The sequence below is a fragment of the Budorcas taxicolor genome, chromosome 10, assembly GCF_023091745.1.
Source record: "Budorcas taxicolor isolate Tak-1 chromosome 10, Takin1.1, whole genome shotgun sequence".
Classification (NCBI taxonomy): domain Eukaryota; kingdom Metazoa; phylum Chordata; class Mammalia; order Artiodactyla; family Bovidae; genus Budorcas; species Budorcas taxicolor.
In genome coordinates this window covers 51,371,639-51,389,283 of record NC_068919.1, presented here as the reverse complement: position 1 = coordinate 51,389,283, position 17,645 = coordinate 51,371,639, and the positions used below count along the sequence as shown (strand labels likewise).

The 17,645-nt window shown below is 32.9% G+C and overlaps 1 protein-coding gene across 1 annotated transcript in view; it reads left to right on the top strand.

The window, feature by feature from the left end:
* The window catches only part of TCF12 (transcription factor 12), a 402,539-nt gene that overhangs the window by 320,196 nt on the left and 64,698 nt on the right, over positions 1-17,645 (top strand). The gene's annotated exons all lie outside the window — the stretch shown is intronic.

Here is a 17,645-nt window from a genome sequence, read left to right as displayed (position 1 = left end):
TCCTTCTGTTCACAATTCTCCAGGAGCATCTCTTATCACTGTAAAACCAAAGTCCTTAATTAAATGAACATATTATTAGACAGTGGAAATATATAAACCCCTTGTAAAGATAATTTATTTGCAAGTGTATAAATGTTATTAGAAGACAAAAAGCATTTGGATTCTTAGATTAGAATTGAGAAGTTGTAATGTTTTTTGATTCCCTTCCTGATCAGTCTTTCATTTTATGTGAGACTGTAGGCTTTTAACTGTGCCACTCAAAGGTATGATTATAAAAATACAATTTAAAATTGGTGTGTTAACATTAGTTATCGTATCGTCTATGCCAGTGAGTCTTAATCTGAGTTTTCAAAGTTAATAATAGAAGTTGTAAATCTTTCGAAAACCTAACGAATTGTGTAACTTACTGAAATAAATTATCCATGCTGTTGAAAACATCAGATTTCTTTCACTAAAATTCTTTCATCCCAGCATGGCAATGCTTCATTTTAATCAGAAGTTCTGAATGGAAGTTCCATGTTGTTGTTTTTTTAAACAGGGAAAAATATTTATTATAACTCAAGAAAAAAAAGTTTTGGAAAAAAAAAAAATCTTTCAAAATAAGAATTCAGTGCTTTGGGGTGGAGTAGATAATAAAAGGTTTTATTGGTGGTGAAATGGCTAGGAAATCTTTGGCCCAGTTTAACGCCTGAGTTTTCCAGAAATGGAAACTTAGACTCAGGGAAATTCAGTGACCTCGCGTATGCTCTCGTGCCTCCTCAGAGGCAGAGCTAAAACCTAAGTCCCTGTCTTCTGACTCCCAGTTCAGTGCTCTTTTTCATCATATGGTATGACTCAGTGTCTGGAACCTAACATGAGCCTATCTCATGTTACAGAGGACTAATAATTGGTAGGGAGAGTTAGTCTGCCCTTCTGTAAGTACTTGTGATAAAGATATATAGAACAAGTAGCTTACTGCATTTTTTTCTTTCAAAGTTTTATGACTGGTTCTCAATCTTTCTGGTAAGGGCCACTTGTTGGGATGGTGTGTTGCCCTTTACCGGTGAAGCATTCTAAGCATTACTGAAACTTTTAATTCATTTTGCTTTGAACTGATACCGTCTCCCATCTCCTCCCCTGTTTATTATACCCTCCTCAGATGTATTTTCAAACTGAAGTATTGTTTGGTTTTTGTTGAGAATGGTCACCAGAATTTAGTGGTAAGAAATTGTTATTTTTAGGATAGATCTTTCCATAAATTCAGAGTCTGCATAATTTCTTCCAGTGAGTATAGCCAAAATGAACTGTACGTAATCATTCAATATATGAGGCAGAGTGACTTGGTAGATTCTCAGTACTTAACTAATTAGAGTTATGAAGTATTTAAAAATTACTACCACTAGCAAGAATTTTTATTGGAACAAAACAGAGATTAGGGGCCAGAAATAACTTAGTGTATAAGTTACTTGAAGTTTCCAGTTGCAGATTCTTGAAATGGCTCTGGGCTAAGATGCAGAAGTTACTTCTGGTCTCTTTAAAAATCAATTTAAAATAGACTAGACTAGACTATCATGGTACTGTTCCATTTCTCATAAATTGAAAGGAACTGGTGCATTCCTGCTCAGAAGAAAAAAATTACACAGGTCAAAGAAGAAACCAAAAAAAAAAGGTAGCACTTTCCTTAATGGAGAGCTAACTGGACCCAAAATCAAATTGTTTATGGTTTAAAACAATAGCTTTATTTGCTCCTAGTTTTATTTTGTTGTTACCTGACAAGTCAGTAGTGCTGCAGTACCCTGTCCCAGTCTTGAAAGTGCTTCAGAAGTGCTGATTTATTAAAGAATTTTAAAACCAGGATACTCTCCTCAATTTTTTTTTTTTTTTACCCTCACACACGTCATTAGGCAGTGCTAGGCAGTGCTGTGATTATAGAGCCATCTGCAGGAAAATTACCAAGTTGCAACATGGTTAATGATTCTCTTACCATGTTATTTCAATTGGTAAATGAGAAGTGACAAACTGCAGTTCCTGTGGGGAAAGAAATGAACAGCCAAGAGATGCAGGATTACTAGGTAGCGGGACTCCCCACTTTTAATTTTTCAAAGAAAACTGCTTTTTCATAGTGAGTTCATGATCAAAAGAAACATGCAGTGTGCTTCAAGTTTTACATATTCTCACTCGTATAGTTCTGTCTTGTTGAAAGGTATTTAGTGATTGCCTTTTAGAAGCTTTGTATGATCTGTTCTGTTCATGTTAAACTGAGGGATACTATTTATTTAGCTCAAAAAGACATGTGTTTGCTTTTCTCTTCCAGGAGGTATAGCTCTTTTTTACACATCCTCATTTTGGTCATATGGTTGTCAAAAGAGGAATTAAACCAGTGTTCTTTTGCCCTATAAGCATAGTTTATATAGCTGATCGTTTACATTGGTTATACATATAGGTGTTTTCTATTTTGTTAATCATTATGCATTTCTAATACCCAATGTTAGAGATTCTTGTAAAGAGATGGTCAGAAATCTGATGTTCTGTGTCTGAGACAGATGATGTGATTTGTGAACTATAGCATGAATTTTACTCCGCTCTGAAAAGTTGGTGTATGTGTGTGTGTCAGTTGCTTCTCACATCCAACCAATATCCAAGTAAACTGTGTACCAGTACTCAGATCAACCTGTAATGTAACTATAACTGGTGATTGGTTTGACTGAGATTCAGGTACTCAAAATTAAGTCATAATTGAAACAAACGTTTGAAAATATCATCTGAGGAAAGATCACAAAATCAGGTCTTTGATGTTTAATCTTTTCATACAGTGGAAAGACAGTATTTAGGAGCCTTTTTACTGATTGATTAGCACCAGCAAGATGAGAGTAATATTACTGAATTAGAAGAGGCATTATATGATTCCAGATAAATAGCATTATTATATTTAAATAATAGGTACTGATTGTCAGTGGATTGGTCTGAAAGAGATGCATTATTTCACTAGAGTTTTATGTTCTTTGTTTTTTGCAAAAGTAAATTTTCTATATTGTGAGGGCATTAGAAAAAGCCAGAGACCAATGTCCTGACCCTTGGGAATCATTTTATTTACAAAACAGCATATACTAGAAAAATTTGCAATATAATGTTCAGATATAAAAAAGCCTGGACTCTTCTGATATCTGATTTGGCATCCGATTTAGTTAACCAGGCCAGCTGAAATACTGCACATTTAGGAGAAAGCATTCATTCACCAGTCATCTTTCTACATGCTAAATAAGAAAGAGGAGACACTAGGGAAGGGTGTTTTGCTTTTGTATCTGCCCACTTGTAGATTCTCTTATTTATTGTCCTTTTAAACCTGTCTTCACCCCACCCCCCACCTTCCTTACAGCCAATAATGTATTAGTATTTTGCTGAGTTTTCATAAAGCAGGAGTATATTGAGTTCATCTGTGGAATTATTCACTTGTAAACTTTGTTTGGCTTTGTTTTTCACTCTGGAAGTCTTGTTTTCCAGGAATTAATTCCCTTAGAAATAATGTTGAGACTTTTCATGAGGAATCCTGTGAGTGGGTTTTCGATTTACTTTTCTCACCAGATCTTCTGGCCTTTCATTACACTGGAATGTTGCCTGCTTGTATTAGAAAAGTATACAGTAAGATTGACCGCTGGCTGGCCTTTATTAATTAATTGATTTTCAAGATATGTAATAAAGTTAAATTGAAAATTTTGCTTAAAAACTTTTTAGAATTTTAGGTCACTCTGAAAACATTCTTGCTGTGGATAGTTTAACAAACAGATTTGAGAGTTATAGTGATCGAGAATATCAGGGATAAAGAAGAGCTAATAAAATAAGTTAAAATATTGGGTGTGTAATCCCAGGAGATTTTGCATAGCTCTCTAAGGAAGATTTATTTCCCAGTCAACATAAAAATAAGAAGGAAGTGGAGGGAGGCCTGGATTTTAATCTGATGTTGCCAGAAAGTCTCTACCTAGTAGGTTTTTTGGAAACATTTTTCCCTAAATCTTCAGGGAAGAAGTAAATTGCATAGGCAAAACACATAATAGCTTTTTCTTATCTAGTTTAGGTCTGTACTTGATGATTGTTGGAATGGTAAATAAACATCACATCCTGAACTACTGAGGGTGGGGAAGTGTATTTAAAAGTGAAATGCAGAAATCCTCAAACCAGGAATCATCAGTTTGCTAATAAAAGATGTATGGCTCCAAGTCATATTTTTTTCAAGGTTCTCTGACATTTTCATTAATCATGTTGCCAGTGTGTATAGTAATGCCTGTTTTGCTATAAAAGTTGGTATTTTTTTTTTTTATATTGTTGGCCTTGGTAGTATGAATGTTGAGTCACATAATCTTAGAAGAACACATAAGTGATTATATAGAATTGTGGGTGGAAATAAGACAGTTCAGAGCTCCTGTGCAGACTGCACGTCTGTCTGAAATCAGGTTTAAAAAGTAGCCCTGTCTCCAGCTGACTCGTTTTGTCAGACTGAGTCATAGGATTAACCCTTGACATATTCCTTCAAAAAAAAACAGGCAAAGATTAAACAACTGCATTGACTAGAGCAGCCCTTGATCCATCTATATGCATTTTTTCCTGTAATATGATTCTGCTTAGGAAAAAATTGTGCTGCAGCTGTTACATAGATTAAATTAGATTTTTTTCAAGAAATATTTTTGAGGAAGCAACAAAGGACTTTATCATGGAAGATAATTTGTAATTGTGATAAGAAAAATGACTGTCTCCATCAACCAGTTTTAGGTTCCTTTGGGTGAGGCAGACTTCAAAAAGATAATATTTTGGAGTAGCAAAGTTAGAAGACCTTACCATAGCATACAAGTAAAATACAGGAACATTTTATTTAAATTACTGCCAGCTTTCTTGATGATTTGCTGTTTTTGAGGAATAAATTTAATGCCATATGTATGTAAACTCCCACCTTGTCTCTCTCTTCTCAAGTTTCTACATCCACTCTCAATTTAGATAGTAGTATATAGGAGTGATTGTGTTGTGGGGGGGTTAATTTAATATATGTATGAATTTTGTATCAGTGTTTTTGAGAGGAAGAATGAAAATTTCAGTTAGAAGCAAAAAATTAATTACTCAGCTCTGCTTAGAAACTATTATGTTTCAACCTTTAGGTTTCATATTTAACAACAGATCTTAGCCAGTTCTTAATAAACTGCTTTAGACCAGCAAAAGAGTATTATACTATCTGACCTTTACTCTGATCTTTTTTAACTTAGATATTTGTTTCTGCTTTCAGAATACCTTATAGTTGCCTCTAAAATAAAGGAACTGTTAATGAAATACTCAAATTTTCAATGTGCTTTAATAGCAAAGATTGCATAGTTGGGTTTATTATTATGCTGTTTGTTTAACAAACATCATAGTACTATCTCTCTTTTTTTGGCAAGCCCCAAAGAAATGAGCCTAACTACTATAGGTGGATTTGTTTTTTTTTTTAATCGATGTAAGTTTTCTGTTTGGAGCACTGGTTATAGGAAGAGACTGTTGAAGCCTTGTGGCTCCCCCTTTGCCCCAGTTCTCTACATTTCTAGTTAAGAATAGGGTTTTTTCCCATTTTTAATCATTCAGGGGAAAAAAGGAAATTTTATTTTGGATGGTTGATTGTCCTTTTTTTTTTAAGCTCTGTCAGAGAGAGACTATGTCTATAAAAGACGAAAATTTACTTGAATGGTTTTAAGGCATGACATTGTTAATTGTAAGTCAACGCTTTTTACACAGCTCTCTGAGGATTGAAATGAGTCTTTGTGGTCTCTCAGGAGGGAGGAAGTTACAGACCACTCTGCAGACTGGCATTTTAATGGTCTGTTGTACAGTGATGTTCTTTTGCAGCTGCTGCTTAGCCTTTTCTATATCTGGAGAGTGTAGGGAGATTTTATTGTTGTTCCGACACCATCAGCTTTTAAAACATTATGAACTTAGCTGGGCTTATTCTCTTACTCGGTTTTATTGTTATATTTTGATCAATATTTTTCATAACAGTGGAGAGTTTGGCAGTCCCTCACAAAATATTTCTGGAATATTCCTTTAGAGGAATTCTACTTCATGAAAGGTGCCTTGAAAAAAGTGATGTGTTCCCTTTTTGCAGCTTGTGAGCCCTGCTCTGATTAACACAGTTCTGGGAGAACCTCCGAGGCTCAGGGAGAAAAGATAGTACAAAGAGGTTTTGATGGAGGGGATGGGGGCCAGCAACGCAGGGATGAGAGGAAAGAAAAGTTGTTATTCTATTTTTCTGGGTTAGAGTGCACACCAAAAGACAAATTGAAAACTTTTTAAATAACAAGATATCTTTGTGTGTAAGAAACAAAGTATTTACCAAAAAAAAAAGTCTAAGACCTTTTGACTTCTAAGTATAATGAATTTTTTTAAAAATCTATGAGACATTTATTACCGCACTGATTATTTTTCCTTTTTGAGAAATTTGAGCATTAGCATAAAAGTTTGAATATATTAAATATTAGTTAAGAATGATAGTAAACTTGGAGGAAAGACTTCTGAGAAATCTGTTTTAGTTTATTAGCAACAGTGAACATTTTGTGTATACATACCAGCCTTTCATCTTTTTATGTAAGGAAAAACAAAACCTTGTTGTTGTTGTTTTTTTAATTATTCAGTTGCTTCGTACATATCCTAGAACAGTGTAATCCATTATAAACTTTTCTATGGTATTATGAGTGAGGAATTTAAGGAGCTTTAGAACTGAAAACCTGTATTAAATATTTATGTATTAAAAACAGATCATTTATTTTTGAGGTAATTTTTTGAATTGTTGGAATGAGCTTTTTCATGAAATGTGTTCCTCTCAAATTTTTTCCATATAATTCTTATAACATAAAAAATCATGGTTCTAGCTAGTTGAGAGGTACTTGCATGACAGGTCTGCTTTCTCCAGGAAGTGACTCTGTGCATGGCTTAACTGTTTAGATCCTTCTTGTTACACATGATTCAATGTTTGCAAATCCTGATTGCTTGATCATGGTTTATCAAAGTTGGAAGCAATTTTAGGCCATGCCAGATGGTAATGTCTTTAGAAGTGTAGCAAGCTAGGTTTCCCTGCTAGAAGTGCTCTAATTTAATTAAAACTAAAAACAGATTAGCATATCTGTCAGTTTGCCTTTCTTTGAGAGAGACATATATACCATAATATGACAATATTAATAATTCCTTGGTCTGTATGCCTCCAAGACATTATATTGCTTTTTATTATTTAGCACTTGTGACTTGTATTTTTTAAAATTCCAAAATTTGTTTTATCGGTGTCCACCACCCATGCAAGAACTTGATAGAGATTTGAAGAGATTACTTACAGCATAAACCCTCCCTCTCTGCTCTGTGAGTTGGTTCAGTCCTATTTTGCATAAGTTCCTTTTGAGTAGATCCATGTGTGGATGCATAGTGCTGAAGACTTAACTCTGTTGGGCTGTGTGGATGTATGTGTTGGAGAGAAGCTGTGTGTAGTAGCTGCAAATAATAACATTTTCAAAATCAACATGTATTGTGCCTATCCTGTCCCTGGAATGGGCAGCAGTTCTTTGATGTATTACTACAATGGGAAAACGGTAAGTCTTTTTCTTTGTTCAGATAGCTTCTTAGTGGCTTGTTTAAGGGAAAGCAGGGTAGATTAATTACTTTTTACTAAAACCTGTGAGGTTTTGTTTTATCATTTTCTACACTAGTTAACAACAGTATGTTTCTTTGTAAGTAAGGTTAGAAAGTTGTCTTTGACACAGTTACAATAGTTTCTTACTTTTATTTTTAAAATAATATCTGACAAATTCAAGTTTATTTTTTGTATTATTGTTAATGCCTGATGTCTTTACTAGCAGTGAGCTTCAGCTACATTAGTTTCAATGTTTTCTTATGTTGTAAACATATAATTTGTATGTAAAATACACATTTAACACAGAGAAAAAGGGAAGATTGCTTGATGCTTTGTAGATAGCAGGGAAAGATGAAAGTCATCTTGGATATTCATAAAAATAACAAGTATGAAGCTCTGGGAATGATTAGGGAAGCAGTCAGCTAGTGAGGTCCGTATTTCCTGTTTGGAGTTTTGGGTCCAGAGCCTGACTTTACTCAGATACCATCTGTTTCCAATCAGACTAGAATTTTGACCCTGTACAGATTCATAAAATAAATCACTATTTTTCAAAGAATGCATTTGTACATCTTCTAAAGAATTTATTTCTAGCCAATTTATAGCAACATGCTTCAGTGTTTTAAAATAATATCTTTCTGTGTTGCTAAGTAAAACTTCTACTTTTTAATTTCTCGGTGTTAATTATATAGTATACTGTTTCCACAAGCAGTATCTTAAAGTCAGAGGATTTGTATATTCTAAAAAGAAAGTAAACTTCTCTGTAATATTCAGTAGAAGTTATCTTTATAAGATAGTTGATAAACATAAAAATGTTATTAGTGAATAACAATCTTGAGTTTATGTCAGGAATTCAGTTTTTTCCTCCTTAGTCATCCCAAAACAATGTTTGATCTCAAGTGTTTTATTAAATACATAAATGACTTTAGTGATTTTTTTTTTTGTCATTAATGTAGACATTTTCAGTGTTAATCTTTGAAGTTACCAAAAAATTAATCACGTTTATGTTTGGCCCTTCCTTTTTACCACTTGAAAATGTTTTAAAGTAGCATATGGCTTTAACCATGGTACATGAAAACTAAAGAAAGTACTTTTTCATTCTCTGACTGCTTTGGTAAGGCCTCTTTGGACTTTGTTAGCATTTGGTTCTTAACTTTTGAGTAAGCTTTCTTAACAGATGACAGTCAAGCCAAAATTTCATAAATTCGTTACAAAGTATGTGTCCACACTACCCATATAAACAGAACTTTGGAGAATGTAAGAGGTATATTTAGATGCATGGTATAGGTGAAATAATTTGATGTCTATATAATTTCCTTGCCAACTGTCTTTCAAGTATGAAAATATTTTTCTATGTCCAATTTTAAGTAAAATCGTCTGTTTGAAAATGGTGTATGTGTATGAGTTTAATAAAATTAATTATGCAGGACCCCTGAAGCAGATAGACTATAACTCAAATTGAGTTTAGAGTTTATTCTTTTGCGAGCACAGATCACTCTATTACAGCATTTCTCTTTGTTCTACATTGCGGGGGTGAGTAACAGCTTTGATCGTATTAAGTATTTCCAGGCTTACGGTGGATGACATGGCTGGTATGTTAGAGAAGTGTAGCCTGAAAGTTGATAGCCTGTGTTTGATATGGGTCAAAGGTGACTTCTGTGTTCTTAAAAAATGCATAAAAAATGGTATATTTTCTTAGTCCTCTCTATCATAAGGCCTTAGTCTTTCTTATATGTATTTTCCTCTCTGTATTTTATTTTTACCACATCTAATTTATTTATTTATTATTATTATTACTATTATTCTTCAATAAGGAAATCATATAGTATAAAATTTATTATCCAAAGACTGTGTTAAAAATCTTGTCTTTTTATATATTGGGAAATGTCTACCCATCAATGCTTTACAATAAAAGCTAGCACTTTAATATTGCCAGAGTCTGAAATAATATTTCTTCACTTGAGTTATGAAATTTTTTTATATAATTCTCATTATGAGCCAGTTAAGTTTAAGCCCACTTTTTATTAATAACTCCATTTTATCAATTTATTTTAAGATGATAGGACATTAATATTTTGAAATGCTAGTAAGTTCACATTGATTTCATTTTTTAAATACTTTTTTGGATATTACAGTGATAAGAGTGAAAAATCCTGAGTGATACTGGGCTTCAGGAAAATACTTTCCTCTTTTTCTGATTTTTATTTTTACATTTTCAAACTAATTCCCTATATTTAAGGATGCTTGGGATAATTTAATAAATAGACTGAACAGACTCTAGGAAAAATGCTAGATTAATCAGAGGAGAGCCTTTTCATATTTTGGTATATTTAAGATTATGTGGCCATATTGTATTGCTGGAAATATAAGAAGCTTGAGCATCTTTGTGCAGAAAAGGCAAAAATGTTAACCCTATCTTCCTCACTATTTGAAAAGAGAAAAGGTTAATGTTCTGTATCATATAGAATTTTTGTGTAGAAGTATTATATACCATGCTGTATGACATTAATATGTGTTCATGATAAATAGGGGACTTAAAATCACTTTGGATATTATCTGTTTTCTGAACTTTGAAAAATAGCAAGAAAAAATAATGGGTTTTTGAGGGCCTGCAGTCAGTTTTCTCATAGATATGACTAAATTATGTCCTTTATCCAGAAAGGTAGAGAATGGTAGAGGTAAAGAAAGGAAAGTTTGGGGAAGAGAGGATTCCTGCTCTCTTCACCTTGGTATTCTGGAGTTTAGCCTTCCTTTGATCTGATCAGCCTCCATTTTCTAGACCTTGAACTAAAGATGCTACAAAGTGTTCCAGGTACAAAAATTGCAGCAAGTACAGACATGATGCTCTTTTCATTATATCAGGGAATTATTTTAATCTTTTAGAGACAACACAGAAATCCAAGTTTTAAAACCAAAGCTTAGAAACACATTTTGAACATTCAGCTTCTTTGTATGGAATCTGGGGAAGAAAAGACAGGAACTAACTACTCTGTTTCAGGAGCTCTGCTGGGGACTTTATGTTTACCTCATTTAATTCTCCCAACCACTCTGTCATTTAGCTGTTACTAGCCTCCTTTTATAAGTGAGGAAAATGAGGTGCTGAGTAGTTAAGTAACTTGTCTAACCTTCCCCTCCCCCTCCCCCATTAGTAAGCTTTGAGGCTTAGACCTGAACCCAGGTCTCTCTCCCAGGAGCAACTTTTCCTCTTCTGTTATCCAAGGACAAGTAAACTGGTCTCCATAGCAGAGAGCCAGATCTCACTAATCCTTACTATTGGTCATATCAAAGTACTACATTGGAAAGAAAATGTCACTGAGAAAAGTAGTAGGCTATTCTTACAAATAAATATGTTTCACATATTTGATCAGATTTACAGTTTTATGAATGCTAGTTGATATAGTCTGTCAAGCAGCTTTTTACTAGTTTCTTTTTAAACTGAACTTTATCCTAGATATGATTTTAAATGCAGGAAATTAGCAGATCTCTTCTAATAGAACTCATAGTATTGAAAATTGGTTTAGCCATGGTTTTGGCACCTGCCTCCCCACATAATTTATATTTTCATAAGAATTAGAGTAGCATGGAGCTAAAATTGCCTTATGAATACTTCTAAGACTTATTTTTCAAATAAACATTTTCAGTTGATAAAAGCACAGAAACCAGTATGAGACCATATAAAGCCACAGTTCTGCTCTTTTGGGGATTTACTGCTAATTAACATGAGAGAAGAAAGTTTAATTAAATTAATTCAAATTTCCAGGCTATCTGTGGACCCAGTAGAGTTAAATCTACATTTGTATGATGAGGAAAACATGAAGTCATTTAAGAATTCTCTAAAGTTACAATGCTTAGAGACATTAAGCTCTAAACTTAATGACAAGTTTAGCTTCCATCTGCTTTGATTTTTTTTTTTCCCCCTTTACCAAGATTATCTGAGACTGTATTCTAGGTATGAATCCAAGAAGCTCTTTTTTTCTTTTTTTTTTTTTTAATTCAAGTGAGCACAAATAACAGGAAGTTAAAACTAAAACCCCTGCCAGGAGAGTATGTTGTCACTGGTCAGGTTTGTTAATGTTTTAAAGAAATTTATGTCCTTTTCCACTAGCTCATGAACATGTTAAAGAAAGGGATCAGGTGCTTTATTGTTAAGGTCTAAATATTTTTTAAATGTAGATAGCTAAGAAGTGACAATCATTGACGTGTTCAGTATATCTTCCTAGCATGTGAATTTCAAACCCAGTCCCTTAAAAATTTCATGGCCTATCTCTTAGGGAAAAAAATTGTACCTATTGTAAAAATGATACTGGTTACAATAAAGAACTGATGAGACAAACCTAGTGATGTTAACTTAAGATTGATTAAAATGTGTTTGACTTACCTAAGAAGAAATTCTCACATTTGAAAACCGCTGTTACTCAACTATACTTTTTAGACAGTGGAAGTAGTAATTGATTTTAAGCTACTTTGTACTGAAAACTAGAATTTTTTTTCTTATTGTTAGAAAGGAAATTTTACAGTATTTCACCCCTAAACATCCTCTGGAAATTCTTGGAAAGAATTTGATTCTTGGAAAGATATTGATCCTTTTATTGATGATGCTTTGAAAATGTAAACATGTATGCTTTTTATAGAAATCTCATGTTATTTTATTAGGCTAACTAATTAGATGAAAAGAATCTTCCATAGATAGCTTACGTGTCCCTGAGTTAGTTCTACTTTCTTTTGCTTTATGATGCTTTTTGGTTTCAGTTCTTACAGTATATAGTACTGGAACTACATATATATATCCCCCGCACCTTAGGTTTGGAATTATTACCATAAAAACTTAAGTAGTAGATTGGACTTTATGGCAAAGTTTGATACTTTTATGTAATATTAAAATACTAAAAATATTGAGATATTTATCAAATTTGTCATTTGTTTAAATATTCTTGGATTTTAGGAAATTCTTAAATTGCTGTTTCATGTACTTTTTTTAATGTCTTCTTCATTGAGGTTATACTTGTTTTAATTTAGATTAAAGAAAGAACCAAGAAAGTGGGAAGACCTGAATTTCAGGAACTTTAAGATTTTAAAATTTATGTTAAAGATATGCTCTTTGTCTGAGTTTATACATAAGGTCACTATGCACAGAAAACAGTGGATCCAAAATGATCAGAAAAATGAATAGTAAGTCATTTTTAAAAAATTTCTTTCTTAATTTCTACCACTCTTATCATTGAATCCAATTACTAAAGCAAAAATTTTACTTACTTGTTTTAAAACAACCTCTTTTTACTAAATTCAGATCCCTCAAAATACAGAATTAGAAGGAAACTTCGGGTATATTACTGGGTATGGGACTTCATAGGTTGATCAACAGTAACTAAAAACTTCTTATAATATTTACCTAGTTTTTCTTTCTTAGTTTTTGAGTGTTGACCCTTAAATGTGCCCAGTTTTTTCTGATGGCCCAGTGGTTTAATTACAGTTTTTAAAGCTAGAATTTGAGTTGGGTTGAGGTTTTCTTTTTTCCCAGTGACCTAGACTGTTTTGATTTTTTTGTTTGTTTTCAGATTTTAGATACTCAGCTAGATCTTATAAAATTTTTATTGCTTAATACAAAATATAGTTATTAAAATATAAGATAAATTAAGTGTAGTTTTCCTGAATATAATATTACATTTTTATTTTAAAATTATGATGATAGGGTAAGTTAGCCAATTAATTTTGTTTTGCTTTGCTGTTTTGGTAAGTTGATAAAGATTTTGCTGGAGATGATTTCTGCTGTTAGCATAAACTTTTCAAACATTGGAAGTTTAATCTTAACATTAAACTGTTTTAATGGTATTTAACATATTAGAACTTAAAGAGAACTGCTAGTAAAACCATCTTGACAAAAGTGCTAATAGGAGCCTAAACATAATGAAATGTTGGTAATAATTTCTGTGTTAGTGCATGTTCAGAAATATTGATAAGCTTCTCTGTCTTCTTTCCAAATTAGATAAAGGTATTCCCAAAATGTTTGCGAGTTTGGGCTTTCATAGGCTTTGGAGTTTATGAGGCTCCTAGAATATTTCTTTCAAAATAGTTTATGTAATTTTAAACTGCTGGGTAAGGAAAAGTGATTTCATCCTGTATTGTTCAGTAGTAACCAGTAGCCACAATGACTATTTAAATTAAAATTTTAAATTCAGTTCCTCAGTTGTACTATCCACATCTCAAGTGTTCAGTATTCAGATGTAACGAGTAGCTACTGTATTGTACAGACATACATACATTACCATCTTTTCAGTTATGGAACATTTCCATCATCACTGAAACTTAATGAACAGTGCTTGTCTAAAGCTTTCCTCTCATTAACATATATAGCTAGCTATTCTCACATTCTAAAGAAAATTCCCAATTCATTTCCTCATCACTTAAAACATTTAAAGATACCAGCTACCACATAGGTGTTGGATCTATTTTTAAAAGCATAGGAAATGGCATCATCTTTTAACTCATCACTGGATGTGACAAGATAAAAAGGAAAACTATCTTTTTAGCAAAAACTTCTACTCTTTTGCATCTTTTCTGAGTAACTGTAAGAAAAAGATGCCTTTCTGCCTTGCAGAGATGTTTCTAATGTTAATTACAAGAAGAATGCTCTGAAGTAAGAACACAGTGCACAACTCCAGCCTCTAAAGCTAAACAGAGGGTGGACTGCCCTGAATTGGGATGATCCTTATGACCAAACTGAATTATCCAAACAGGAAAAAAGGAATGTTTTTGCTAACTTGACTCCAATTGGTTGTTTGAGCTAAGACATTCCAAGGATAATTGTGTAATCATCGTATAGGATAATGTAAATATTCATGCTCAAAGTACTCTGTCACTCTTAAAAAGTAAATTTGGGTTGATGGAATGAGGACAGTAAAGATATTACCGTGAATTTATTCTTTTCAGCCAGTCTTAACAATGAAAGGGAGGTATCTTGTTAGATTTTCAGTTACATTCATTTAATTCTGGATAAATGTTATGGTTCTATTCACACAAGACTCAAAAATTTCTCTCATTGCCATTCCTAGAGGAGAAAATATGTAAGTACCTGAGTAAGAAGGACATTCCCATGATAGCACCTTTGAGCCTGACATTCTGAAATGGAGACTAGAATTTTAAAGAAAATTTCCAATGACCACATTTCAATAGAACATCTAAAATTACTTAATTATACTTTTCCTATTCCTCTTTAAAATAGTGTGACTCCTGGTAGATTTTTAATCAGCTTAAGCACACATATTTCTTTTTCTTAATTTTAAGATTGTTTGTTGTGATACAAAATCATACTTAAGATTAAAATGTATGATTAGATCATTAACTAGAAAAAAACTGGCATGTATGTGCAGGTGATCAGATGACATAAGCAGTCTGGTTTTCATTTGCGGCCAGTACTGATTGTAACTGAAAGAGACTTGCTCTTTTTGTGGAATTGGCTGACTATTTCCCTACATCTGGAGTTAATAAAGTCTTTAAGACCACATCAGTTGTGCTTTGCCGCAAGAACTCTTTGATCTGAAAAATCGAAACTGGCACAACTGCTGCTTCATAACATTGCATCTATGTTTCTGCAAGCCACAGTTAGGATACCAAAAGTAAAGTTTTTTGGCCTGTGTTAGAAATGCTGTTAGATGGGCCTCTTTTAGAACCATGATTTTCAAAACATCTTATGATAAAAACTTTGAATTTATGTTAGTAAATAAATGATAACCTTATAGTATTTTTAGAGTCTTTACCATTTTCACTTATAAGATCTATTCTTTAAAAGCCCATTTATTTTTTGGAAGTCTATAAAGACTAACATTAAAAACTTAGCAACTGAACAACAATAACAACATTAAAAAAAACTTTGACTCCAAAATAAGCCCTGTGTTCCCAATACAGCTTCAAAAGTTTTATGTATGAGTAGGCAAGCCTCTTCTGCTTTGTGTGGTTTATCTTGGTTTTGTTGCTTTCCATGATAGTTACCAATAACCATTATCTCATCAGCATATTCTCCTTTATTTACAGCGATTTATAAATCAGTAAAGTCAGGTTTATCCCTTTCTTTGCTTTATAATTACATACATTTAAAATTTTTTGAAGTCTAAGTTTACCTTATGGAATACAGTGAATTAAATAAGAATAAAGATAAATATATATTGAGAGATTATATAGAAATTTAAACTGACAGACTGAATAGAGTTTTTTTTGTGAAATGACACATCAAAACTGGAGTTTTTCATAGTTATCATTGTGAGATTTACATAGTTTTAACCTCTAGCCTAGATAGAATTAGAGAATTTTATATTTTATACTTTCAGGTCAGTGATGGTATACATAGCAGATAAGCATTTATGAAAAAGCATGTTCTAACTGTGTCTTCTAAATTTTACTCTCATTTGTATTTTCTTTCTACATCTGTGGATATACTCTGTTTTTGTTATTTGTGGTTTCAGCCTAGTTTGGGATAATCTATATATAAAGGGGACAGAGGATATCTAGCTAAAGCTAAATTTAGATGCTGAAACTGGATTAAAAGAAAAAAGTACAAAATTCCTTTCCTGATAACGCCTCATACATTGCAAGTACATTTGTGTATACCCAATTCTTTCTTCCTAACTCTGTCTTTACATAACAGCTCTTTATGTAGTAGCACATTAAGCATAGAAAAATGTTTAATATGTGTAATGTATACTCTCCTATCTAGAATCCTTTATGGGTATTTCTTAGAAATATATCTTATCCCCAACTTGTCAGGTACCACAAATGTGTGTTTTTCCCTCTGGCATATAAGAAGGAAACTAAGCTGAATGCCAGTTCATTAAAAAGACACACCTGTGCTAGTAATAGCATGGCTAGCAAGAAGACTAAAAATGAACTTTTCAACCTTTTATTTAGAGTGAACTGTACATGTAAGAATGATATTGGACAAAAACTGTAAGAAGTAGTAGTTTAGTACTGAACAGGGACAATATGTAGCAGTATAACTACGCCTCTAAGAATTAGAAAGATGATATTGTTAGCTAATACTTAGCGAGTGCTTACCTGCTAAACATTTTAGAGCTTTCCGAGTCCCTTAGCTATCTTGAGGAATCCAGGGAGGATTTTTTGTTTGTTTGTTTGTTGGCCATACTGTGTGGCTTGTGGGACTTTAGTTCCCTGACCAAAGATCAATCCTGGGCCTTCAGCAGTGAGTATGCAGAGTCCTAACCACTGGACTGCCAGGGATTCACTAAATGTTTTGTATGTGCTATCTCATCTGATCTTCCCATCAATCCAACCCTCAATGCAGGTACTGTTAGCACTGTCTTACAAATGAGGAAATGGAGTTTCAGACGGTTAGATAATTTGCCAGAAATCTTTGCAGTTAGTTAATGTCTCAGAAAAAGAATAAATGAATATAAATGAAATGAAATAAATGTGTATGCTTTTTTCACACATGCTCCCGTAATTTTACTGAGCTAATTGCTTTTTCCACATTAAGTGAACACTTTGAATTTTTATTTGGGGCTAAAAATTAAATAGATGTACCCTTATCAGACTAAACAAAAGAAATGTTTCATCCACTTCTCAAAATAGGACTCCTTTCCATTCTGGATTCCTGGTTCACTTTTACAGATCATCATCACCTTAAGTGTTACATATCTGTTCTTGATTTCAGTAGTCATCATAAGAATGGTTTGATCATGTTTTGATCATTATAGTTATTTGGCTGCCCATTTAGTTTTTCAGAGAAATGACAGTGTTGGCCATTTGCCAATTCAAAATGTTTATACTTTGCTTATCTGAAGCAGAGGTTTACCAAAGGAAATTAATACTGCTCTGACAGATTAAATGAGATTTTCCTGAAAGCTGTGCCAGAGTTGAAAAATTGCTAGAAATTAAAGAACTAAAACTGCTCAGACTTTAGCCAACCCTACTAAGTTCAGGAAGTTCCTGAAAATTACACTGTGCTTTTCACAGTTAACTTTTAATAATAGTAAAGAATAATAACATTTAATCTAGCTCATTTTGATTTTGATAACTCTTTTAACAGTGG